Here is a 26,573-nt window from a genome sequence, read left to right as displayed (position 1 = left end):
CATAATCAGCAATCCTCATTAAAACACAGTTTCACTGAACTAGATGAGCCTTATAGATGCAAATCATTCTGAGTTGAAGTCATGCACCAATCTACAAATTAAGAATTCTCTGCAGCAAATAAGGCAGATAACTCAAAATTCTTTATGTTCTCTTCCAATTCACAGCCATTAGAAAGGTTTGGATTTCAGACTGGATTTCTTTTTTTGCCCTCCTTGAATGAAACCAGCGAGATGTGCTCCAAACAAAGTGACTGCATTTCTCTGGACTCCCCACACACAGAGCAAGATTCTTAACAGATTTATAACAGATTCTTTACATTCTTTAAGTCTGGCCAAGTCTTTTGTTTTATCTACTTCATTTCAATGGCTTATAGACATCTTTATAAGAGGTTCTATACATTTCTGCTCAGTCTGAAGACAAATCCAAGTAAAATCCTTCACAAAGCAAAATTAAATCAGAAATGATGCTACAGATGCTACAAGACAAGATTTAAACAAAAGACAGTGTCTTCAAAAAGACTGAAACAGTGACAGACAAAGGAAATCATAAAACACTGAAAACCACAAAACTCAAGTCCTGGGGCATAAAGTCTTAAGGAGGAGCTTTAGAAGTTACAGGTATGAATCAATCCACAGGATAATGATGTAAATATTCAACACAAAGTCTACAGAAAAAAAACAACACCAGATGCTGTTCTGCACAGTATATGAAGTTGCAGAGTTTGACACCCATTAAAGCCATAAATATTGTCATTAGGAAAAGGTCTTGTCCTGTCTGTTTCCTATCTCCAGAGCTCAGTGTGAAACACAATCAGGAAATAAATTTAAAAACGCCCAAACTATTTTGCTGGGTTCCTTTACAGACAGTGCAGGTCTCTGGTCCCATTCATGGCACAAATGTGGCCTTCAATAATTTGCTATTCTCCTGTTAGCAGGACAATCACACTAAAACTTCTCCTGAAGATGTACTGAATGTTTTGTAGCTGGTCTAATCCTACCAGCCACAGAAAATACCCTAATGAGAAGTCTCATATACTTGCCACCACCTTCTCAGACTGTCTAGAAAGCTAAGCTGCCTTTAATCTCTTCATTAACTCACAGCTGGTTAAAACTGCCTTGGCAGAGGCAGGAACACCCTGACTTAGGAGTCCTCTCAAGAATTCCTGCTTGGCTTTTCCAAGAAGCAGCAGCCTGAGGTAAGTGCAGTTTGCAGAGTCTTGCTGTTGCTCAAGGATTCTAAAGAGCAGCAGAGCTTTTTCCTGAACTTTATTTAAAGAAAATAAAATAGAATCATATTTTCAGAGACTATGCAGAACTGCTTGGGCTACAATTTACAAGATTATCGATTCCTTCAGGTGTTGCTTGATAATTAGATGTGAGTTTTTTCTCAAGGAGATGATAAAAAAATTATATGGACTTCAGAGTATTTATATATAACAACAGCCAGCTTAAAAAAAAAAAAAAAAGCCTTATTTTTCTCCTGAAACCAATGGCCTTGATCTCCCTATGACCAAGCAGTCTCCTGTTCTCAAGGACAGTCCCTGTTCCACGAAGTCACAACTGCAGATAAACACACATTGCTCAGCTCTGGGAAATAAGGTACTCAGCTACCACAGCACCTTCATTCACAACACCCAGAGAACCCCACAACCCAACAACTGCTCGTTTATTCCACAATTTCACATTACAGTGCTGTGTTTCAGTCCAGCACACTTGCACTGACAAATCCAGTGAACTTCTGGCATTCAAGACAGAAGGTTGTTGTTAGTGGTTATCTGGAAAATTGAATTCTAGCCTTATTCTTTGCAAGACAGCCTCAACAGCACACATACACATAATATGATGGCTGTATTTAAGTCTTGTCCTTGGGAAACTCCTAAAGTCAGTGTATGAATTTTGGACAAATTTTATAAGCAGACTGCAGGTTCTTTTCAAACAGTTTGACATAAAAAAAAACCTGATACAAAAAATCTGATAAAATTGCAATAGTTTTGGCAAAACTTTATCTAAGCAGTAAGTTCATATAAGACATCAGAAGAAAAGCTCCCTAGGCATAAGCATGATTAAATACTGACAGACCTTCTTTTAAATGCTAACCATGCAGCATCAGGTAATTTTTCACATAAGTTTAGTTCACCTCTCACTCTGCAGCCATCTAAGTTCAAAGGCAGAGAGTGAGCAGAATTTAAATTCTCCAACATTTACAAAGAGAAAGGCAAATTCCATTAGGATCATCCATCAGCAGGGAACTCCTCAAACACTCAGAATAAAACAAGTTGCAAATCAAATCCTGGAATCCCGAACCATTACTGACCAAGGATAGGAACTCACCAGAAGTTTGCAACAACTGGAGGGCGTTGAAGAGCCAGGAGTGATCCCTACAGAGCCAGGAGTGCTCTGAATGCTGCACTCTATTGTTAGTAACAGCAAAAATCACTTTTCACCTGTCAATCTCTTCACCTTCAAGAGCACTCCTCTTGCCAAGCACTCCAAGAACGTGAGAAACATTTCATTTATTTTTAAAGGAAAGCCAGAAGCAGCTGAAGAGATTATAACAGAAATTCAGAAGTGATAAAACAATCCCCTACACTACACTGTCCCTTAATTCTGATATTAAACAGACACATTTGTATTTGGGTGAAGTCACCACATTCCCACTGTTCTAGCACAACCTCACCTGCTTCCTTTGAAAGTGGGATGAAAACCTCAAGCCCACAATTTATCCCCAGCCCTGCCCAGGGTAATGTCCCCTGCAGTCAGATTTCACTCACTTGAAGCAATAATTCCTTTCTCAACCAGTTGTGACCACACAGGAGCCTGCACACCCTTTGGCTCTGGTCTAACAGAGCTTCTGCAAGAGCAACACTTCCTTGGTAACAATTTTACATAAATGTGTTTAGAGCCTGAAATTAATTTGATCACTCAAGTACATGTGTATTGTTACATAATTTTGAGTATTGCACATCATTCATTATTTCGGAGGAGTAAAATAATGCTAAAAAAAAAAAGCAGCAAGAAAACTTTTTAATCATCAAGAACTAAGAAACTGCACGATGCCTGACCATCTCCTTCAGGTCAAAGCCTTGACGTGGAATGGAAATTAATTTTAAACCAGATTTCCACTTAGAGAGGCTTATGTTAAAAAAAAATAAATTAGCTATGCACTAGTCTAGCAAATACTTAAAATGGAGCTAGGAAGAATTTTCTTTCCAATAAGAAATTGATATTTTTCTGGTAAGAAACTTTGGGGAACCAATACAGGACATTACATCTCTACCAGGACAAAGACTCCCAAAATCTAAATTAGTTTGCTACCTTAATGAGCAAGGGATGACTTCATCAGAAATAAATCGTTTTACCTTAAGCAGAGGTAATCTCACCATCTGCTCATGTACATGTTAATATCCTCCTCTATTGCAGATGAGTTGCACAGCTTTCTTTGCAAAAACAACCAAGGCTTGTAATACCCTATTTATACTCTGTTCTACGTAAGCACAGAACATATTATTTGGTAATTTCTTCACAAGAAGTACTTTATAGCTATCAGAAATCAGTGCACATGAATTCCCTGGAGTCCAAGAACTAAATACAGAAGCAATGATAACAAGTCAGGCCATTTCCTGCATTCCTTATAAAGTCAGGTCCTGGCATAGAGCAGCCAGAGCTTCCTCAAAACAAGTGCAACTCTCAAAGTAACTTTGAGGCTCTTTTGTCCTTAAAGAAAACAAAAATAAAAATACTTGAAGCATTTGCCACATTGAATCATAGCTAGCCTACAAATTAAAAAATCTTGCCTGCATACCAGAGACAGTAGCAGTTTTATGGGAAACCAGGGAAAACTGAGCAAAATAAGACAGCAGTAATCCACTGTGGAAAATACAAATCATCAGCAAAAGAATCCATAGCCAGACATTTGCCACAGCAGGAAAACTCCTTAGCAAAGAAAAGAAAGAAAAAAGTCCCAAGAACTTTGATGTTCAGAAGCCCTCTGTGCCAGATGCATTCACATTGCTACAAAGGGAGAAAATACTGAGCACATACTCACGACATGACTGCTTGAAGTAAGGCTGTTATTCTTTTTAAATAACGTTAGGTTTAAACTGGAGGTTTTCTCAATTACAAACAGTCCTGAAAGGTCAGTGTTAAAGCTCTACAGTTCTATCATGGTATCTTTCCACTAGAAACTTAGAAGTTTCTTTAATCCAGTCATTTTAGCAAAATTAGCAAGTGTCTCCTTACAACTGAGATGAACACAGTTAACCAGAAAATTGAATCCATTTTTTTTTTTCAGCTCACACCTACAGAACCTTCAAAGACAATTTCACTAGCTCAAATACAGGTAATTTTAAATTAGGCACAAACCCTGAACCAACACTCATTTCACTTGTTTAGCTCAAATCATTCAGATCATAAATACCTAAGAAAGAACTGCATCTCTTAACTTCGATTTTGAAACTTCATTTATGTCTAAAAAGTACAATTTCATCACAAAACCTTTGATCTCGAGGGCTAGGCAAGAATAGGATGTTTCTAGCACTAGAACAGGAAGTCTCAGCCTTTAAGGTCTTTCAACATCAGCAACAAATCCCTTGAAAAATCCAACCTCAGCTGTTTCAGTGCTTATAAAAATGTATGAATTATTGAAATCAATTTTCACCCAGGACACTGTGCAGAAGATCACTAGCAGATATGGCACACTTTGCAGCTGCTGTTAAATTTGAATCTTCAGGTTTTGATCAATATTTCAGGAGAAACAAAGCTTGCATGAATCTGTCATGATGTTCCAGCCAGATGTCAGAGAGGGCAGCTACAGGTGACTACAGCCCACGTGTTCCCCATGGCCACAATTCCTTTGCAGCACTGGCCACTGCAAACCCTCCCATCAGGGCATGTGCACACCTGCACTTTGGGTACAGCACGTCTGCAAGTTTACTCAGCACATTTCTGCTCTTCTACTCCTCCCCTCACATTTTGAACCTAACCATCACTCCATCTAGGTCTGTTAAGACATGGGGGTCATAAAGATAATCAAATTCCCTGTGAGTTTCATTAAAAAAACCCCTGACCCTGCTAAGAACAGCGGGTGGCACAGCTAGAAGAAAACTGCAGCATGAGCTCATATAACTGGACACTGGAGATTTATCACCAGGATAAACTTTATAAATGATTGAATCAAGGCAAGAAGTCCTTAAAGCCAATCAGCAGAAGACACAAATCAACAGGATTCATCAGCTGTAGTACTCATCAAATACTGCATTCCTGTATTTCTCCCTATCCTGTTCTCAGCTCTCTAACAGCAATTATTCTCCTGTTCTGCTCCTGTGCAGTATTTTCAGGGTGCAGGTACCAGCAAAGAGCAGGAATGACAATGATGGCATCCCAGGCTCTTTCATTCCAATGCACTTGGCCAAGACAGTTTTTTCCATGCCTTACAGCCAAGCTTATTACCCACATTGTTTGACAAAGGCTAGGAATTCTAGTTCTGTTGCAATGTTTCTCCTTTCAGGATAATGCTTTCAATTCCACTCCTCCCGTCTCAAAAGTTTGCTTTTAAAAACTTTGTAGTGGTTCCCTTGCTCTACAGACATCTCTCAAGTTGTGCTTCTCTCCACGTCACCCTGACGTACACAATCCCTCCACCAATCCTGCTTTCCAAAGGCCACTTGAAAACACTCAAGGAATAAAAATTTCCATACAGAATCAACATTAGCTGCTGGCCTAAAGTGAGGCTTTTTTTCCTATTCTTTAAGCGAGGTCATTATCCCAAATATTTTGATTGCCCAGCTGAATAACTGGTGCAGTAATTTCTGACTTGCAAAGTAATTTTATTCTGGAATATCACTTTCATGGAACAATTAAGACTGGAAGGGACCTTAGTTATTCATGCAGTGTGGGGCCTGACCCCAGGAGAACATGACAAATGACCTGGAGCATGTAACTACACTAGTACTTCCATCAATCCCAATCCCAATGGTACTAAACAGAAGACAGACAACATTTTAAACTACATATCCAATTTTATCAAAACCATCCAAAGAGTCTAGTGTAGGTAGAACAGAGAAAGAGGAAAGAAACATCTGTGCTGTCTGCTTTAATTACCACAACAGAGGTGCTCAAACACCTTCCATACAGTTCTATAATATTCTGCAGCACAGACAGAGGACCACGTTAAAATCCCATTTTTCCCTAAATTATGTGCCTGAATTAAGCCCTGCAGACATCCTCCTAATATGGCAAAACACTGAAAGCACAGCAAAATGCGAGGTACAGAGGCTGTAAACACAGGGAGACGAACACAACCCTCCCCCAGAGATGCTCTCTGTGCAGCAGTGCTCCCACACCTTCAACAAAACCATCAAAACCATTCATGGAGAGGAAACACTGACACCTCAGCTCTGGCCCTGGCTCAACTCTCTATCACTCTGTTGGTATCACCCTACCAGCCTAACCTAATGCAATTCTGCTGCAGTAGCCAAATTATTTCCACCACTTGCTTCAGCAGCTGAGTTTCCCCTGAGGCAGGAAACTTGCACAGTTTCAGATGTAACAGCAGATCTCAGTCACACAGCTCACATTCACAGGAGATGGAGCAGAATTGCTCATTACTAATTGACACAACAAATGCACCGTTCACGTGTACCTCCGTGCTTTATCCATAAGAAATTACTAAAGGCTTGTTACATTTATTGATTCAATAATTATGGGGTTTGTTTGGGTTTGGTTTTTTTACAATACACAGGTAGACAGCTGAACAGGGTGGCTACACTCAGACCAAAGGTTCATCTCATGCTTATCTTGTCTCTAAAGGTGGCTTTGGAAATGCAAATAGGAAAAAGCTAAGCCAACACACACTTCCTCAAAATACTCTTCTAGTCTCCACTAATTTGGCACTCAAGTACTTCCTGAACCCTGAGGTAACTTCTCTAAGATTAAGACTCTTGATGGATTTTTTCCTCAGGAATGTGTTCAGATGGACGCTGAACCCAGGTAAACTTCCAGCTCACACCTGGAAACAGCACTGTCACCACCTCGGCTGCGACTACAACCTAGGCAGAAGGTGGATCCTGTTCTTCATCAGTCCCCTACAAACATCAACTACAACCTTAATTATTTCCTCTGGGTCACAATGCACTAATGAACCTCCAGATCTGAACCAGTGACATTCCCTTAGCACAAACACCACAAGGTCCTCACACACCACACACTGCAAGCTGTGCTTGGGTTTTTGAAAGTGATGTTTTGTTTGTAATTTAAATTACATGTTACATGAAGCATGCAGACATAGCTTCTCCCTCTTATTTCCATTTCTTCCCTCTGAAGTGACCATCACTTGGACAGCTTAATCTAAGGAAATACTTTCGAGCTGCATTTCTACAAAGTTATAGATTGAAGTAACATTTCTCATAACTTTTTTTAGTGAGCTTCGACAAAAGCATTTCACTCTGAAGTTTTTACAGCTTAAGTGAGGTTTATCATCACTGGCATGCTTTGAAACATTTCCTCCTTCCCTTCCCAGCCTGGAAACAATTTCATCATTCTTCTCACGAACTAACATCACACCAACCTGCTCACCTGCCAAGGGGCTGGATGATGCTGCCTTAGATGACTGACTGACTTTATTGACCAGTGCTGATAAAGACTGAACCCTGCTTCTCGTAATGAATTACACATCCACATCTTCTGCTTAAAATAGAACAATATGTTTACACAGTTACACATCCATAAAGCAAACAACTCACATTTGTGTAATACTCTCTCATTTTTAAGCTCGTTGTATTATCCTAAAAACAAACAAACACCAAATAATTTCTGTACTGACTGCAGACATTAAACGGCAATACTTCTAAAACAAAAAAAATATGCAAGATCTTTACCTGAATGTCTCTAGGGCTGACATTACATTTTATGAGTTTTAGTCATGTCAGTGCTGGACTGACACTGGCTACTCACCAGTGCTACTTCACTGCAATTTTCAAAGCTCCCATAAGGCAGCCTTAAGATTGTTCAAGAGTTTAAAAGACAAACAACATGCAATCCTGCTCTAATAAAATTCAAATCTAGCATTCATTTTTCTAAATAACCTCATACCGTCTGGTTTTGGTCCCACATCAAAGCCTAAGACAACAACAAAAAAAAAGCCTTCCAAAACATCACCTCAGCATTTTTATTTCTTAAACAACATTTTAATCCAAGTGTCTCCAGCCAGGCAGCTGGAGACAACAGCAACACTGAGTAAGAAATATCACCAGTTTCAGTTTAGTTTGAGAAGTAAGAAACAAAGGAACACAATTTTTTTTACTTGGCATTTTGAAATGCATCATTCTTCATTTAAGGCATTCAATGTTCTTTGTTAGTAAGAGAGCAACTCAAATTGGATAAAAATAACTAAATTATCAATTTCAATGCAATGATCATATGTCCTAATGAACCTTTATGCTTGAGTTCACAGGACGACAGCAATAATCCACAGGAAAGAGGAACCTCAAGTATATAAATCACGATTACTATTGCACTGTAATTAAGACAAATCTATTTTATTAAATAAAACACAATTTTAAATATTTCCTGAGATTTCCTTTGTACTTTTCGTAAACAAGCATCTCTAAGAGACGTAAAAGAATATTCAAATACAGCACACCATTGAGGAAGATGAGACTCTAAATAACCTCTTACTTGTCTGGCTTGTGGTCCCCTCCCCAAAAGGGTCATTTAACTTCAAGAATTTGTCATTTCTGCCTGTGTTCTCTCCCTCTGCCTTTATCTTCTATGCAATTCTCTTTCACTGTCCCCTTATCCTTATTCGTTTTGCTCCAATTTGCTTTTACAAAAGAACAAACACGACTCCAAAAATTGGAGTGGGAATTATAATCCCTTTCTCCCCCTCCCACAAATGCAATAAATGAGCCCAATTTAAGCAACTTCTCTTCCTCCCAGATGCATAAAGTTTTTTACAGGCCCACTCCCATGCTGGGGAAATGAAGCACACAACTGCCTTCAAAGCCAACAAAGCCATATAAAAAATACTTTCGTCTGTCTGATTTCATTTCCCCTGCCCCATTTCTGCTTCCCCTTTGGATTCTTCATAAATCATCCATCACTACCACTCCTGAACACAGCTTATATTCAAAGCAAGTATTGCACAACATCTTGTACAAACACCAGACATTTTTTCTTAAATTTTCAGTTCCCTTTGGGAAGAGATCTGCATTGAACACGCAGTGTTAGCAGTTAAAAGCTCGGCATCTCTCCTCTACCCCAAATCAGTTTAACTGTGCTATGCTCTAGTATCAGGCTTCTAATAAGTAATACAATGAGTAGAAAAACCACCAGAATCTCCTTTTCTTCCAAACGCTTTTCTTTTTGATTTCATCTCGCTACCACATCCTTCCCCCAACAACAGCACAGCTGAAGCGGGAGGTTACCTGTGCTAACAAAGGTGCAGGAATACCTTTTTTATTGTGTTGATACAGAATAATAAACTAGATCGAGCCAAGAACAGCAAAGCAGTCACAAACTTCCATCCATCACTAGAAATACCGGCAAAGCTGCCGGGGGACACAGCAGAGCTGTTCAGGGAGCCGCTTTGTAAACATGCAGCTTCTCTGGAACCACAGCAACGCGCCGAGCCGGGGCGAGCGAACCCGCTCCAAAGGCACCAAGGGGACGAAGAGAAGGGAAAGGTAAACCCGCCGGGTCTCTGCGGCCACCGCCAAGGTGCCCCCTAAGCCGGGCACCTCCCGAGCTCCCCGCCACGGCGAGACTTCAGCCGCGGCTCCCAAAAGCACCTGTGGCAGGTGCGGAGCGCTCCGCACACGCGGGTCCCGGCTGGGACGGGCGGACAGCGCTGCCCGGGCCCCGCCGCCCGCAGGTGCCGCCCGGCTCGGGGACCCCGAGCAGCACCGGGGCCCCGCGACCGCGCCGAGGCCGCGCCGGCTCGGGCAGCGCCCGGAGGCCGAGGGTGGCGGCGACCCCCGGGAGGGGCGAGCAAAGCGGGGGCACGGCGGGGAGCGGAGCTCAGCGGCTCACCCGGCCGGGCCGGGAGTGGCGCGGGGCCCGCGGCTCGCCCCGACCACCCGGAGCTCCCCGCGCCTACCTCGGCCATTTCCCTCGTCCCTCCCGGCTGCTCCCGGCGGGAGCGCTCCAGGCTGCGGGCGGCTCCCCCCGCTCGGCCGCGCTGCGCTCACTTCCGCCCGGCCGCGCGGGGCGGAGCGGGGCGGGCGCTGAGCCGGGCCCGGCCCCGGGGCCGCCTCACCTGAGCCCGCAGCCCCGGCCCGAGCTCCGAGCCCGTCCGTGCTGGGCTCGCTCTCCGTCATTTCCTCCCCTTATCGCCCGATCTTGCCGGGAATGCTCGGCATGGCTGGGAACTGGCCCAGCGCACCAGAAGTGGCCGTCGGGGGGGCTGGAGCCGCGGCTCGGACACAATGGATTTCCTCGGCCGCGGGGGAAGGGCCGGGCCCGGGGCCGGGCAGTGGCGCAGCCGGGGAGCCCCCAGCACACCGGGCTGGGCTGCAGGGATGGACACCAGCCCCGAATCCTTCCAGAGCCCGCGGCTTCGCAACAACAGACTCCGCCACACCGAATTCTGCTGAACCAACTTTACAAACCGCTTGGCCGGCAAGGGCAGGTCCCTGTTGTCAAATCCAGCCTTCCTGACATACCGACACGTTTCAGAAGGACTAAATATTTTGGTTTGACCTTCATAATAGCTTCAAAAGAACGAAATGCTTTGAGTATGCCCAAAAACATTGCATGTGGGATTTCATACAAAGTTTAGACAATGGGCCTTTCGTAAGATCAAATTAAAAGTCGTCCTGGACATTTAAACGTAGCAGCATTATTTTTAATGGAGATGTAAAAGAATTCCAGAGAGAATAACTTTATATTCCATCCACTCAGGGATTACTTAAAATAAGCAAAGAATTCACTTTATGCCTATTGGTACTTTATTCTGCACTTTGAGCACACTGAAATTCCAAAAATTACAAAACACTTAACAAAGCATAGAAGACACATGAAAAGCAGACACATCGGTTTAGAAGCTACAATATAAATGAATTGTCAAAAGTTAGTCAGGAATACATTGCTGGCAGTCACATTTTTATTGTGGATATATTATAACCGTCATCATTTTAACATCTAAGCATTTTCTATTGTAAAGATCTTGACACCATTAAGGTCAATGAAAGCCCTTGCAGGTGACTTCAAGGTGAGCAAAATGAGGACTTGGAAGACTGACACAAAATGTGTTCCTGGAGAATCATCACAGACATGACTTTAATTACATAGATTAAAAAAAATTACCAGTTCTTACCACCCTTGTGATCTAAGTCACCAGGAATTTTTCAGGCTGACAGTTATTAGGACTAGAAATCAATCCTTTCTAATGCCATTCCAGTTTTGACAATCAATAAGCAAATTCTGCTCCAATTTTAAACATAGAGTGGAGAATTAGTAGAAGAAATCTACTCAAAAAAAAAAAGAAAGCTCGAGGTTCCTTTCCAGGCAGTCTGTCCAAATAAATCTCCTTTGCAGATTGCATTTTACCTTTTTTGTCCTGGCACTTGTGTCTCCTGGCCACCTCCCCTGCTGGGCTCCTGTGGTGATCCTGGCCAGGAGAGTGCTGGACTTGGAGCAATTAATGTCAATGATTCCTTACAGAGACACGGTGTCTTTCTGACAGGCCTCCTGCTGCCAACCAGTTCCACGTGTTTGTGCTTTCCCCTTCAGGTACAGGTCACATAAACTGTTCCCAACTGCACCTGTGACTCACTGGCCATAGGGTTTAGTCCTGGGATAATCATTTGTTGATGCTTCATCCATGCTAAGTAAAGGAGCATTAACCTGCTTAGTCTGAACAAAAGGCAGGTGCCACACCCAACAGGTTCAACAAGATCATGTTGGAACGAGATATCTTTAAGGTCCCTTCCAACCCAAGCCTTTCTATGATTCCATGATTCCATGATCATGGCTGTTTGATTGACCAATCTCCATCACGTTATTACATAATAGGTGACAGGAAGTCAAACGTGAATCTTACTAGGTGAGATAGGAAAGATGATTTGGTTCATTCTGTGGATTAGTGAAGAATTTTAGACTATTAGCAAGCCTGCTTATCAGTCACTATAACTGTAAGAACTGTCTGTGCCTTTACTTGGAAATTGTTTCCTTCTTGTAAAAAAATTTTCTTGCTATTCCGTATTTTTTTAAAATAATTTAAGCCCATCCTTTTTAGCATTATCTCATTTTTGAAAGGTATTCTGAAGGTACTTTAAATAGGCACTGATTTCACAGTATCACACTGAATACAAACTGAGTGTGCTATTCCTTCCTTTGCTTTCACGGAGCCTCTCCACAGCTGGGCAGCCACAGCAGCTCTCCTTCAGCAAAGAAAACTGGTTGGCCTTGGAAGCTCAGCTTCTATTCCCTAGAGAGCTGAGTCAAGAAAGGAACAATGGCATAGCCTGCAGACTTGCTTTGGCATGGATGATTGCAAGTTACCCATTCCCACATGCAGTAATAGTTTAAAGTATTTCTCATACAGGAAGTTATTCATGTGCCCATGTAAAAGCAATGCACAAGGTGTGTGTCTCAGCAGCCTCAGTCTTGTTCCTGTGTGTCTTGTCTGTGATACACCAAATGTCACAGTTGCCCTGACAGTTTTCAGGAGATAAAACTATCATAAAAATTATATTTTCACTTGATAAAACAATCTCTTGTAAAAAACCCCGCAAATTATTTACATAACATTTAAATGAAAATTTAAATTGCATCCCACAGACAGAATAAATAAAAGAATTTGGTCAAATATTTGGAGAAAGTGCTGTACTCACTATGCTGATAGTCAAACATCCCAAAAGAACTGACACACAGCATATGCCAAGACCAAATCAGCTTGTGTAACTAACAATATTGACACTGGTATTAATGGGAAATATGACAAACTGTCACTGGTAGATGCTTTATTAAACAATATCTAGATACAAGGAAGCTTGAAGTACACCTAGATCAAAAGGGCACATAACAAAGCTTAACAAATGTGTTATGGTGACTATAACACATGGGAAGTAAAAAAACAAAACAAAACCAAAACACACAAAATCCAAAAAACCAAACACCCCCTATCAAAACAAAAAAATAGAATAACTAAAAACAATCACTTTAAAGCCAAAATTTCCTTCATTTTCTTCTCAACAGAAAATGCATTTATGTGCCTCCCAAATTTAACATGTGAATGCCTTGAGCTACTGGAACTGCTGCTTGCCTTTAACTGGAAGGAATAAACTTGACGTCTATTGTTAGAGTATCCTTTCTGTAAATGACAAATTGTTAGTAGGAGCACAGGGATTGTTAAAGGACAAATGTGTTTCCTGTGACAATAGGAAGACAGAGCACATCCTACCAAGGACAAAACCCTCTTCACAGAATCCATGCCATGTACCAGAACGAGGTAAAAAACCCCACACCCACTTTGTGCAGCGTGGAAATTCCTGGGATTTCATTCACTGGGGTGTGGACTGCAACACAAAGCTTGGGTTTGAAATTAGACCAAGGCAGACTATGCAGAAAATTAAAATCATGCAACTGCATCTACAACTCCAGTGTGAGGCTGCTCTTAGCATAGCTGCTAGATTCAGTGATGTTTGAATTAAAGACAAAGCACCTTTTATCTTGTTATATTTATCTTCTTCTATTTTTTAAAAGTAATCATGTTAAATATACTGAGAAACAAAGCCTAAATAGAATAAACACTAAAAAATTTACCAATCCTCAGCTAGTCAATACACTGATAGCCTCACGGTGACCTCTATACATTTAAAGGCAACGAGTTTTAACAGCTAATTTGGGAACAATTTGTGATTTGTATCAAAGTTGCAGCCAGTGCTTTTTTAGTATCTGTAAATCTTTTTTTTTTTTTTTTTTCTCTGAAAACCAGCAGAGGGAGACAGGTTCTGTTTTACTGTGAAAGAAAACAGAACACTGTTACTACGAAAATGACACCTTCTGAAAATTCACCGTAATTTCTTAGCTTAGGCTTGCAATGCCTTTTCTTGGTCATTTTGAACTCTATTATTAATACTCAGTTTTCTTTTTTTTAAAGTGCATATCCAAGCTTAAAAGGCTATTGCTCACATGTGAAGATGTTTAATCAACAGCATGTTCCTATTAATACTTCACTATGGATTTCTCTCAGGGAGAAAGGGGATATCAGTGTTAGTAATGACTGAAGGAAAAATTAGGCTGTGGTTTTGTTTTTGTTGTTTCAGTGTCAGGAAACAGCTTGCATGTGTTTGCAGCATGTCTGAAGTCTGCATATGGCTCCCCAAATCTAAACAATAATCTCAGCTGGCTTTACATATGAGTTCCATATTTTAGGACTAAATATAAGAAGAAAGTTCTGTTCTAAAGTAAAAACCACAGAAACACCTCCTGGTGGTTTCAAGTGCAAGTAAAATGTTCTCTTGGGTTCATTTCTTAGGACCCAGGTCCTGCTTCAGCAAATGGGAATTTAGGCATTACAAGCCAAAAATATTACTACAAATCTTGGCACAGAAACTTAAGTATGTCTCATATGGTTTAGGCAACCTTCTCTACAAAATGACACAACAGGGCATACATTTGAAATTAATAAAATATTTTTTATATTTACCCATAGTTTTGTAGATAAGTTATGTCCAGAAGAGCTACTAGAACAGGAACCTGAACAGAAGTTACTTTACACATCTCACTACTTGTTTTATTCTAAATAGTTTGTGATGGTCTATTTTTTTTTCATAAACTCCCTTTTTTAGATGGTTTATTTACTCAGAGAAGAAACTTTTAAGAAATGCTTTTTGGATAGAATGCGTTCTAAGCAATATGCACGACTGCTATAATTTTAAATAAATCTTAAATAAAATGAAGTTTCTGAATATTCCTAAAATAGAGTGGAAGCAGAAGAGTTAGAAAATGCATGCAGCAAGTGTGTCAGTGCTGCAGAGTACTCAGGAGGTACCATGGGATAGTTTGTAGTTAGTGGTGTGCTGTGCTAAGGGCTATTACTGTAAGAATGGTGCCAGAAAAACCTGTGTGAGAAATTGTGGGCAACAGGATGTGTGCCTGGAAATAGCAGTCATTCCTGGGGTAAAGGTAATTGAGGCAATTGGGAAACCTGCTAGTATTTAAAATCCCAATCACAACCAGTCATGCTTAATCAGACATCCAAAGGCAGGGGATGATCAAACTGCATGATGAGTACTGCTTTGAATTCTCCCATATCAAGAAGTTCAAACAAACTAACCAACACTACCAGTAGGAGTCCTAAACAGGAGAGAGACTTTCACAGGCTAAGGAAGGGTTATAAAGTCTCTCCCAGCTGCCCATATTCCTGTAACTCCATGAAAGATCCAAGCCCTTCCCAATAAAATTTGGTTTTTCCTTTCTGGTACAAGCCAATAGCATGAAACTTCTTGTAGCTACCCTATGTTCCTCAGTAAAAAAACTTCACAGTCCTTTAGGCATTGCAAACCCATGGCAATATTCTACTATTTAAAAAGTATTAAACAATTCCTTATGACATGCTTTTACTTGTAGTCACACAGTGTATATTTGTAAAAAGAAATTTTCCTATCGAGTGCATTCACTGAGGTGTTTTCACATCCCTGGCCACGTCTAAATCTGTTGTGGCTCTGGCCCTTAATCCTTGTATTTTGGTATAGAATTTTTTGTAGTTTTCATAGAGGAAGTTAAGTACACAGTGTGTTCCCTGGAGGACATTTAGAAAACTAGTTTTCAGGTTAAGGGTCAATGATCCAAATTCTGAAAGCAGCAGAATTATTTTTAAATGCCTTAAATCCTTGCCAATATTCTTTAGTTGGTAAATAGGCATCTTCTGCTTAGGGATGACAGTTACAGAACAGAGCACTGGCACATTGTTCAAAGGGGTTTATTGCTTTGTGTTGCTGCTTGCATTCATGAGTAGAAAGACACCCATGCTTGAGGGACTGAACTGGAGAGAGCTTTAATGAAAATTCTCTCAGATTTTGGAAAACTTTTCAGATAGCATTGCTGTGGTCAGCCTCCAGAAAAATGAACCCAACAACATCAGAGGCCAACAACATTAACGTGTCACAACTCACTGAACAACTTACCACAGAGTTTGTGTGCGTGGGAGGGAAACAATCAGAGTGTGGTCATGTGTGCACAGCTCACTGAGAAACTGCAGGGAGGGGACAGCTGATGGACTAACCACACACTTCTGGCCCTGTCACAAAGCCCATCTTTGTGGGTATGCCATCCAACAGAGCAGTTCCACCAAACATAACAGCAACTCCATCTGGATTGAGCTGGTACACACAAGTGTGGCTGTGCAGAGCATATTGGCAATGTCCCTTCTGATCTTCCAGAGAAATCACCCTCAGATCACCTTCCTGGGCTCCACAGTCATCCTCCTGCAGTGAAACAATGACACATCAGGCCATGGAGAAATACACAGGCAGCACTGAAGCATTTGGAAATATTAATGTTAAGAAAATTACTTATTTTCCAAACATAAATGCAGTGTTAAGCCTTATATAGTAATAGCCCTTTGCTTGAGATATATACTGAAGAGCAGCTGGAGGATGTGGAAGAGGATATGGTTAAATGACACCACAGTATTGGCTAATTCTGCTATAATACCAGATCTTCAAACTAAAACCTTCCAACCTCAAGCTGAAAGAGAGTAGATTTAGATCAGGTATTAGGAAAAAAAGTCTTTACTGTGAGAGTGGAGAGGCACTGGCACAGGCTGCCCAGAGAAGCTGTGGATGCCCCATCCCTGGAAATATTTAAGGCCAGGTGGAATAGAGCTCTGGGCAGCCTGGTTTAATGGTCCCTGCCCATGGCAGGGGGTTGGAATGAGATGATCTTTAAGGTCCATTCCAACCCAAATCATTCTATGATTCTATGATACCTAGAATTGCCACAGTGAAGCAAGTATTTAAGATTATGTGTGTGTGTGTGTGGTGAAAGTATAGAGTGGTCTAACAACTCTTAGAAACCTCTAAATCAAATCAGTTTTAGCTACCTTGTTTTAACTAAATCCCAGGCCTTTCAGAAAAAAAATTATTAAATTGTGTATATATATATCACCTGCAAATGTTACTTCTACTAGAATGCTGCATAGTCTTTTTGGAGAGCAGAAAATCATTATCCAAGTCAGGAATCACATCATCAAGCATGATCTTGGTTTTGCATTTAAATTAATGGAAGTTGTGTTCTTTTTTTCACTAAAGAATAGAATAAAAAGAACAAAATTATCTTTGCCTTATTCCATTAAAACCAGTGGATGGATCCACTTGCAGTGTTTTGGCATCCCCAAAGGTACCTGGCTGAATACTTCACCCATGGAAGCTACATATTGAAATAGCACACTAATGAAAATTACATCCTCCAGCTATTTATTCATTCTCTGTTAGCAAGGGCATCCTGTTCTCCTTGGTCTCACATCATTAGAAACAAGTGCAACCCTTGGTCATTAGGTTATAATATAAAATGCTCATCTCCCATTAAAAATCCACAAGGTTTAAGTCAGAAAAGCCAGAATTTTTCTAAAACCTGGTAGTCTTTGTGAGACTTAAAACCTGAATAAAGATTAACTACATTTTCCTGAAGCAGCAGAGAATACACTGATCATCCCTGACCTCTCTCTTAGGTTGAGAGATACTTTAACAATTAAGGACAAACAAAAGTATACTTTTTTCAACCCTGAAAAGATATGAAACATTCCCAGCCTTTTAGAGAATTCCCTGGATATTTCTGAGGATGCACACAGCTTTCACTAAAGGGGGAAAATACAGATTGGAAACAGATGGTTGTTCTCTCTTTTTTTTTTTTTTTAATAAATTGATTGCTATCACAAATCCTACAATTTGGAATCATCAGGCTAAAAATCCTATTCTCAATTACACCACTTCTACATCCTTATTTTTTCTCACATCACAGTTTCATGAGCTCTGCAGCCACTGCACAGTTTTCTAAGGAAAAGGACAGACAGCCTGACAGCTGTAGAGGGCTTACACTGAAAGCATTGAAAGAATCCTTCTTTAATCTGATTTTGGTGGAAATTAAGCTTTAGTCTTGTTCTGCTTGCACTGAAATTAACAGGGTTGGTCTTGAGGATGACTGAAACATCCCTGGAGGCTTAAGGAAAAGGAAAAGAATTATCTGTCTATGAGAGTGTTATCACAATACAATTTGCTGAGATTCCATCCAACCCCTAAATAAAGGGGATTTCAAGCAAGCCCTGGAGTATTTTCAGCCACTGAAAATCAACCCACATGGTAGGATGAGGTTAAGACCAGAACCAGAGTATCCAGCTTACCACAGGCTCTACTGCAATTATGAGATTGTTTCCAGAAAGTCCCTTTTAACACTAAGTTACTTTAGAAATACTAATAATGTTTTAATTTCTTTTCAGATATCAAAATTCAGAGAATTCACTAACCTTTTGGAGTAAGTGAATAACATTCTTCCACTGCTGCCCTTCTTTCCCTTTCTTAAATAAGCATATAGGTTAAGGAAACTCAAAAGAACCTGATAGATTATGTCACCATCTACAGTTTCAGTGACACAGCCCAAGGTGTTTAGGGTGAAAACAGACTAAGACCCTGGAACTCATTAGAAACCACAAATTTAAAATTAAAGAACAAATATTGTGTTACATTCTCAGCTAAGTGCACACATGGAGATTAGAGAGGACTAATAGAGCATGACTGGCCCCTTTTGCAAACATGGGACTTTAAAGATAAATACACTGCCTGCCTAATGGCAAAAGGCAGGCAGATGTGATGAAAGAGGTAAAGCTTGTATTGAAAGCTTTTTTTTTTTTACCCAATGTTTAAACTGGATATCCATCTGTGATCACTGAGCACTGGAAATGAATGTTTTGGACTGTTGTAGTAAGAGAGGATTTAAAAGAATCTGACACCGATTTGAAAATTCTGAAATTATTAAATAAATTGACTGCTACTATTCTCCTATAGTGGGACACAAATCAGAATCTTTTGATGGAAGCCATCAGTTCTTGCCCCAAATTTGAGTCCTGTGAGGGACCCAGTGCCTGCAGTCATTAATGTGAAGGGAGTTTTGCCTTGACCAGGTGATAAAATCTTAAGACTGTGAGTATCTAAGAAAAATTTGTGCAGTCATTTCAGTGGGTAAAGTTCCTTCAAATCTCCTAAAATGGTATCCATTTAAAAATAACATGGGAAGCAGTATTTGTTTCCATCTGTGCAAGTAAAGCAATCCATTCAACATGGAGATGACAGGATTTGTTGGGCAGGCTGGGGAAGGATGACTTTCAGGAAGATTTGCAGGGTATCCTTGTGTTCCTTTGGACAAGAAGATTTGGGAAGAGACTTAGATGGAGAGATGAAAAGGGACTCTTGGGAGACAGATCTTCCAGTTCCCTCATAATGAGACAACTGAGCCTGCCCTCTTTCTAAAATGCAATTATACACCTGCAGCCTGAGGCTCATAGAAAGAGTCTGATAACATTTTTACAACAAGGAACAATTGCAGAGCACTTCCAGACAGCCTGATAAAAGCTTTTACCTCACATATTACACTTTAATTGGAGGAGGATATAAAATATGGAAGGATGTGGGAATGAGGCCAGGAGATAACATCAGCAAGGAAATAAGGTCCAGCAGAACTGCTGTTGTCCTGATCGATTTTCTAACTCAGTCTGTCCCGCAGACACTTCCATCTCCACTGTGTGCCACGATGGTAAACACTGCAGCAATTGCAGCAATGCCATAAAGAAAGGCAGCATCAGCTGCCTTTAACCCAATGGAAACACCAAAGAAGTAGGCAGCAAGTAACTAACCAGGCCAAGGAAGTTCTTAGGATCACTGGGAAGTTTTTCCACTTCCAAGTTGTACCAACAGGTTTGAAATTTTACTGGAGTTTTATTTCCACTGTGGCTGCTGCTCCACAATCTGGAAGAACTTCTGTGCTTCAGTCTATGGAACCCTTGGCTTAATATTTCCCTGTTTCACAGAGTAAGTATAAACATTAACCACCATAAAATATATTAAAACTGCCTTTAAGAAAGAGTGTCTGAATAATTTTAATGTGATGGTCATTTCGTTGTACAATAGATTTGATGCTGGGCTTCCAAAGTTATTTCAAAGGTATTACTTTTCCTTTCACATAGTATTTCATTGCTGCTCCTGCAATAACATAATCTTCAGAGTATTAGTTGCAGTATAATGTGGCAGTCTTGGTTTTTCTTCCTCCACAAGGTTTTCTGTTCCCTTTGCTTCCAACTGTCATTCCCCTGCTTCCCCTCCACTGACCCATGGCAAGAGCTGATCAGGTCAACTACATAACTTTTCATCCAAATTGGATATATTCAGTAAAATAACGAGTTAAGATACAAAAGTGAGTGTCTATATAAAGTCAATCTTTTGAAATGAAACTGAAGCTATGTAACAAAATGTTATCCTGATCTGAGATACTGAGGATACATCATTTCTTTTGAATGAGCTTGCATTATGATTCATTTCCATTCATGTGCAGCAGGGGAGAAGCCTGTGTTTTCAGTTTCTAGACAAACAGCTGTGCAGAGGCAAGAAAATGAAAAACAATGCTCTTTCAAATATTTTCACCCAGCCTTATTTTTATGATTACTTTAGGATGTGAGAAAAATACTTGCAATGCTGCCTTAAACATATATGAATTAACAAAGAATAAAGATCAGTGGTTGATAAAGTACAAAGGGTGACAGAAGCAGAATGAAACAACTTTTAATCTGCTTTTATGTTCGACTAGGTTTATGTAGGTCAATGCAAACCTTGCAAATTCCCCACTGGCACATCGTTTGTAGAAACCTCCCTTTAAAATTTCATCAAAGAAAGGAAAAGTTGGGATGATGTCCCTTTCTGTAACAAAGTCACTGCTTGCCACAGAATATTTATACATCTTGCTCATAATACTGCTTCTGAAGAGAAAGTGTTTCATCTCTGAGATAGCCAAAATGTTTCCTGATGGCCAGGGTCCAGAACAACACAGGATGGAGCAGAGCTTACAATCATATCCTCCCATTCTTGTAACATTCAAATTGCCTCAGCAAGTTTTTCAGGAATAAGATAATGCTAGGGTCCAACAGGGACACCAACAATACTTACTACTAAATGCTGCTCTTTTTTTTCAGTGTGAGAAACAAAAACACATCCAGTCTATAACTCATTGTTCCAATGAGCACAGGGATATATTTTGGGTGTTTTGTTTTCAGTTTCCAAAACTGTCAATATTGTCAGTGCTGGTCTACAGATGTGCACAAACATGCACGTTCCATTTCAGCACAATGGCATGAAACAGTGGACAAAAGGGTGCTTCACACTGGAGAGAATTTAGAAAGGCTGGGGAAATGGTTTCCAGACCAAAATACTCTTGTTACCCTCTGACCCAAAGATTCAGTCTTCAGTGCATTCCCCATGCACAGCAGGGGAAAATGACTCGGACAGGGAGGGGACTGGGGAGTGAGAGCCACTTCTCAAACAGCTCTGTGGGGCAGAAGAATGAAAGGCCATGAATCCTGGTTTAAATCCTCTATTTTCTCCTTTTACTGAGGGTGCACGTTTAAAAACCTAAAAGGAAAGGCAGTGTACAATTCATGACAGCACAAGGCAATAGCAGTTTTCATCCATGCTGAAGAATAGAACTGCACCTTTCACAACACACACAGGAAAGGGAAAAGTGCACCCTGAACTTTAATCTCTTAAAGATACATCAGATTCTACCTCATCTTTACCCACAAAGCAGTTAATAAGCTTATAATTTAACTCTGATTTTCAATCCAGCCCAAAACAGGGGATAGCTCTTCACAGAGCAGAAGAGAGTTGAGAAATTGCAGCAGGCAGTACCAAGGAAAGACAGGCACCAATGTGCACCATGTACCACAGGATTTCATTGCTTTTTTTCTTGTTATGAAAAAACAGTGATAATTTCTCTTTACTTCCAGCATGCCACCTTCATGGGAATAGACCTGCATGTCACACTTAGCACACAGATGTACAATGGATTTATGCTGCAATGGAACAATTCCTTTCATGACATTCTATTATTTTCCCAGCTATTCCATTATTCCTAGCACTTGCTATTTTCATCTCCACTAAGCATTGCACTAATGATACCACAGAACCTTCTTATTACACATCCACAATCTGAGTAAAAAGAGAAATAGATTTAAAAAGCCAAGGCTGCCTTTCCTTCAAAGCAAGTCAGTTTACATTACTGACATATCATTTACTGCTTCACCACCCAGCTACTGAGAATCATGAGTTACTCTGCAAATATCTCAAGCAAAATGATTTTTTTTCCATGTTGTTCCTCTAGGTAATTCCTCAATTCTAAATCATCAGTAAACTTTCTCACATCATTTTGTACCCCTATTTGGGAATTTTATGATATCATTGAAGCACAGAGGCCAGGTATAAATTCCTAGGAAATACCACTGCTGAATCTCCCTGTCATTAGTCCAAGGTTTATAAAAAATAATAGTAAATTAACTTCCCCAAACCCCTAAACATCACAAGAATAAGCCCCCTATGCTAACTGCCCCTTTTTGCCCATCAATAACTGGCTGATAATCACGTGCATATAGATATGACAAGAAAGAAGCTGGTATAATTTTAAAAGACAGCCATTTTTAAAAATTACCACCACAATCTCGTAAATATCTGCTATATTATATCTAAATATTTCAAGAATTCAGAAGCTACTTATCTGCTCTGTGATGAGAGGAGCATTTATAAACTGCAGATAAGTTGAACAAAAAAGTAATAAAATATTGATTTCAATGAGAAATCTAATGAAAACTGCATCAGGAATCAAGTGCTACATTCTCCTTTAATGAAACCCTCATATTATTTCTTGTTGCATGTGAGATTTGTGTGATATACATGCACTGTATGTCTGTTACCACAAGCCTTTTTGTTCTACTTCTAAAAAATATTGCCATTACTGGAAATGAGAAGCCAAAAAATTGCTGTGACACACTTCCTGCTGCAACCACAGCAGTACCCTACCCTTTACTTCCTGGTTTTCTTGCTATTTGTTATTATCTCATTTTCAATGCTCCTTCTCTTCAGTTAAAAGTACCAAAATTGATCATAACTTTGATGTCTTGTCTCCTTACACAAGATATCATTCCTCTTCTGCCTTCTTTTTGTGACTTTTCCATGTGGCTTCAAGTCTGAAATTATCCTCGTGTCCTGTACCAGTATTAATACTTTCCTATGCCTTTGGAACAGTTCTCCCTCAACTTTATTCTTTATTTCTAAATATATTATGTGTCCCACCTCAGTTCTAACTCTTAAGTGTTTTGGAGGGAACATCATGCCTGTTTCTCTGAACACATTTCCATCTGTGTTTTTAAAGCAAAATTTTCAGGCATGATTTGCTCTGGCAAAGGCAGGTTTGGCCACCACCAGTCACCTCCTTATTTTCCATGTGCCTTAGCATAGGTGAAGAATTACCATTGTCAGAGGGGTCATTGACACAGCCCCAGACAGTTGGGGATGCACTACCCAGAGGTTTTCCACCCTTCAGTGAAAGGAGTTTGCAGCCTGACATGAAATAACCACATAAGTATTTGGAGAGAGAAAAATAAGTAGCACAACTAACCAGGTTATGGTACTTACCAGCTTGTGATTGAGAAAGGGTCAGAACAACAACCCTGAAACAGTCAAAGCTAGGAAGGAAATCTCCACTCCAAACATCAGCCTTGACAACAGCATGGGGCCTATGAGAAGAAAACAGAAATAACCAACTTTCAGCTGTTGTCTATTTGTTTCTATAGCTACAAAATCATAGAATTAAAAAAAAACAACCCTTGCCATTCTTTCAAATCCAAATTGACCTCCTCCAATATCTCTTGTCCTAATGACTACTCACACATGTAAAAGTCCCTCTCCAGCTTTCCTGTAGACCCTTTAGCTACTGGAAGGTGCTCCAAGATGTCTGTGGAGCCTTCCCTTCTCCAAGCTGAACAATCCCAGGCATTTTAGAGGGGACAGCTAGCTGAAAACCAACTCACAGCTGTCCAGACATGCTGCACTGCCCATGAACACATGTGCACCACACCAGCCCTTTGCATACCTGCATGGCAGTGGCCATGTGTGCTTGTTGAAAATGACATAAATTTTCGAATTCATTTTTAATTAATTGTTTTAATGAGTCATAATCACTATATTAATTATGAGTAGTGTGGTAGTCTTAAAACACTTTTAGCCAGCACATGACCCTGCTACACTTCACTGAACAAGGCCAGGGAGACAGTGAAGGATTGATGAAATCCAATCACAGAATCACAAAATAAGCTGAGTTGGAAGAGACGTAAAGGATCATGGAGTCCAACTCCTGGCCCTGCACAGCACCATTCCCAGGAGTCACACTGTGTGCCTGAGAACATTGTCCAAATGCTTCTTGAACTCTGCCAGGCTCAGTGCTGTGACCAGAAGAACAGAATTGATAGAATACACAGATGTTTTGTAGAAATCAGAGCATAAAGAAAAAGTTAACAAAGACAATATATATGGATTGGAAAGTCTCTAATAGAGGAAAATGATACTAAAAATATGGACTACTTAGCATGAATAGTGAGAAATCAATACCCAGTAGAGGACAGAATAGTAATGAAGGATTTGTCCTGCTGAGCACAAGGCACATTGCACAGGAGTCCATTCTGTCCATGCCTCACCCACGTGGATATGGTGAGGGGCTGTGTCACAGCCTAAAGTCACAGTAAATGGCTGTCACTGCTCTTCCCTTGGCCCACGGGGACACTCTCCTCCTCCAGGCAAGGCTCATGTTGGTGCCACCACAGCTTGTCCTCGCAGAGGATGTCACCTTGTCCTTCTCGTGCCTCCAAGCCACTCCTGGCAGTTGTCTGAGAATGGCAGGCTGTCCCTGGACACTTGTGGGAAGGCTCCCGTGCTCAGGTGCTGCCTCTGGTTCATCCTACAAAACAGGGACGGCTGAACAGAAAGCCACAAAAGCACTGAGAAGTTTTGTTCTTCACACGAGCAGAAAGTGGGGGCACACTTGGCATGTTGGTACCACAGCCTTGCTGAGGGGAGCCCACAGGATGAGGAGGCTCCTGAGGGGAGCTGGGGACACTCCCTGTGCCCAAGGGACAGCCATCCTTGCAAGCAGCACGAGGGCGAGCCCCAGAGAGGGACCCTCAGCCCCCATCTCCCATATCTGGGCACAAGTCAGAAAAGAATGCTAAGTCACCACAAAACTCTGTTTCTAAAGTGAATTGCAGTGTAGGAAAAAGATTTTCTAATCTGGAGCAGTATCTCTGTGAGAGAAAGCTCCAAGTAGAGTCAGCCCTATTACTTCAACAGCTTTGTAACCACAGATGTCACCATAGACACTTCACATCCTCATTTTATTTTCACCTGCAAAACCCAGAAGCTACAGCTTCAACCACCACTTTGCCCTTATAATAATTAACTCTCAGCCCTGTGGCAGTTTTGACTTTCTAGGCTGAGCAAATCCCTCAATAATTTATCTCTGATTTGTAGAAACTATTGCAATAGTTTCTTTTAAAAAAAACCCAAACCTTAACTTGGACATACTTATCTTATAAATTACAATAGCAGAAATACAACACACAGTGATAAAAGTCTTTCAATGGTTTGTACATGTCAGTACATCTCTTTAAATAGGAGTACAGGCTTACAGTGTTGAGACATTGTAAGAGGCTACAACTACAATCTATGCCTATTCCAGAAATAAGCGTAAATTCCTATTTTATAGGAAGTGCAGTGCATTTGCTGTAACAGCTAGGATTTACCTAGCCACTAAAAAGAACTTTCCTGAATATTTTCCGAGCCCTTTTAATACTGAATAAATGCCTAAAGCACGCAGAAAATAACAACCAAAAAACTCACCAGGTACCACACTTTGAAACCAGGTGGGAATGGAAATCCACAAATCAAACCCCAAGCATTAACAAATGCGAAGACCCAATTTGATTTCCTAAACTGCTAAATCTGCATAGGGGTCAAGACTTTTATCCTCTAAGGCGAAGGGAAAACCAGGTCTGAACACAGCTACGGCTCAAATGAGTGAAAAGAATTAGGAAAAAAAAAAAGAGCAGTCCTGAAAAACGATGGCTGGGAATGCATTTTCAAATTCGCTCACGGCCGGACACGAGGCAGCGCCCGGCGCAGCACAGAGCTTTGCACAGGACAGCGCTGGGGACACGGAGCGAGCGGTCACTCGAGGTACCGGGGTACCGGGCTGTGTGCTGCGAGCCCACAGAGCAGAACAGCCCCGGCGGCCGCGCCACTGCCGCCCTCACGGCCTCATCCCGGTGCCATCCTCACGCTGCGTCTCCCCGCCGCCCTCACGGCCCGCGTCCCGCCCTCACGGCCGCGTCCCGTCTTCACGGCCCCTGTACCCCGCCCTCACGGCCCGCGTCCCGCCCTCACGGCCCCTGTACCCCGCCCTCACGGCCCCTGTACCCCGCCCTCACGGCCGTGCCCCGCCCTCCGCCCGCCGGTGACGCCATTGGCGCGCGCGAGCCCCGCCCCGCAGGC

General features: G+C 41.1%; 1 protein-coding gene and 1 long non-coding RNA gene across 2 annotated transcripts in view; both read right to left on the bottom strand.

The window, feature by feature from the left end:
- The window catches only part of PIK3C2A (phosphatidylinositol-4-phosphate 3-kinase catalytic subunit type 2 alpha), a 50,794-nt gene extending 40,626 nt beyond the window's left edge, over positions 1–10,168 (bottom strand). Inside the window, exon 1 of the mRNA XM_088175253.1 lies at positions 10,094–10,168. The gene's annotated coding sequence lies outside the window, so the exon portion shown is untranslated. The remainder of the gene's footprint in view (positions 1–10,093) is intronic.
- A 757-nt stretch (positions 10,169–10,925) lies between these two features.
- On the bottom strand, positions 10,926–26,384 carry LOC106853209 (uncharacterized). Its single transcript, XR_015807452.1, has 4 exons — positions 25,923–26,384; positions 24,639–24,984; positions 23,667–23,767; positions 10,926–16,427 (listed from the first exon to the last, which is right to left on the bottom strand). It is a non-coding gene; the product is annotated as an uncharacterized LOC106853209 (long non-coding RNA).
- Between the last annotated feature and the right edge of the window lie 189 nt (positions 26,385–26,573).

Source organism: Sturnus vulgaris, chromosome 18, assembly GCF_052056855.1.
Source record: "Sturnus vulgaris isolate bStuVul1 chromosome 18, bStuVul1.hap1, whole genome shotgun sequence".
Lineage (NCBI taxonomy): Eukaryota > Metazoa > Chordata > Aves > Passeriformes > Sturnidae > Sturnus > Sturnus vulgaris.
Note: the sequence above shows the minus strand (reverse complement) of the source record. Positions and strands in the feature narration are given on the sequence as shown.